At 39.2% G+C, this 1,547-nt stretch overlaps 1 protein-coding gene across 1 annotated transcript in view; it reads left to right on the plus strand.

The window, feature by feature from the left end:
• Positions 1-562: 562 nt before the first annotated feature.
• The window catches only part of LOC101853643 (capping protein inhibiting regulator of actin dynamics), a gene marked incomplete at its 3' end in the record, with an annotated part of 30,937 nt that continues 29,952 nt past the window's right edge, over positions 563-1,547 (plus strand). Inside the window, 1 exon segment of the mRNA XM_013087819.1 lies at positions 563-676.

Genomic DNA, 1,547 nt, shown 5'->3' on the forward strand with positions numbered 1-1,547 from the left:
TATCTGTCAAAAAAAAACAACAACAACAATAACAAACACACACACACACACACACACACACACACACACACACACACACACACACACACACACACACACACACACATTCCAAAGCCCCTGCACAGAAAAAAAATGTCTCGGTCGGTCGAACCAGCTGCTGAATCCTGTAAGAAGTATAACTATTAGCATAGCACATTTGGAGTGGAACATAAACCACAAAAGATTGATGTACATATATACTTAGATTAATAATTACACAGGAGAATAATTTTGCTAAGCTGAGTGCATTTCTACCAATGCCCTGAATTGCCACAATCACTTTTACAATTTAAATATTATAATGTTTCTTTGATTATCATGAGTCACGGGTTTCGGGTGTCTGTCTTTTAGTAAAAAAAACAAGTTAGATCAATGAAATTCAGCAAGAAAAAACAAAACTTACCCAAAACATCGCCACGCAGACACAGCACCAGGCCACAGAGGCACTCACGTGACTCGTGTGACGTCGAACGTGTCACATGATCTAGCCCGCTATTTATACGTCCAGTGAACAGACCAGGGACACATTCGGCAAACCTCACAGTTTCCGGGCGCACACGCACAGGACTCACACTCACTCACAGCTCACACAGCCACCCCCGACGCCGGGATCTCATTGAGTCAACGGACATCGCAGGTCAGTTTTCTGTTTAAACAATACTGCTGATATCATTTTTTTTTTTTTTTGAATTTTTTTTTTTGTCCCGTGTCCTGATTTGGTGCCGAATATTTGTGAGTTACACTTTAAAAAATGTCAATGTGGTTGCTATGCTTCAAAAACAAAAACAAAAACTAAATAACAAAGCAAAATACTGCGAACAAGAGCATGGCAAATTGTTTGGAATGATTTTTTCGAAACTGTAGAAAAACTGGGAGAGATCATAACTAGAGCGTGAACCAGAGGTAGATTGATAAATAGAGCGACAGACACGTGGATACAAGGGTTAAAAGATATTTTAAGAGGGCGACAATGTAAGAAATCAGAGAAAATTTGTGCGCTTCTCTAAACTCGAGGTAGTCAGGTGCAGCAGCCTCACAGTGAATCACGAGACTTTTAGCTGTGGTAAGAGTTTTACGGTACTTGCAACACAATTCGGTCATATAAATGCCGCAGATTAAAGGTGACGCTAGAGAGTAACATACAGAACAAAAGAAAGAGGGGGTATAAGGAAGGATGAGACTATCAGAATATTTATGCACATCACAGATTCCTTCAAATTTTATTACACTTTATAGTTTTTCCACTCCGAACCTTCGGAATTAAATTCAAGAAATGAACTATTGTAAGAGACGGTTTCTTATCGTGTTACTCTCTACATCTACAAATCAATTTAATAAAGCCTATTTCAAATTTGGGCCACACACGAGAAGCAGTCACGCATAACTGTGATTTTGAAATATGGCCAAGTTTCCACACAAAAATCTTATTTTTTCTCGTAATTCAAAGTTCTCTGCGTGCAAAAGTATAATGCTTCACAGATATCTTTCACCCGTTAAGTGCGCCCCCC

The sequence above is a fragment of the Aplysia californica genome, unplaced genomic scaffold (genome assembly GCF_000002075.1).
Source record: "Aplysia californica isolate F4 #8 unplaced genomic scaffold, AplCal3.0 scaffold00642, whole genome shotgun sequence".
Taxonomy (NCBI): Eukaryota; Metazoa; Mollusca; class Gastropoda; order Aplysiida; family Aplysiidae; genus Aplysia; species Aplysia californica.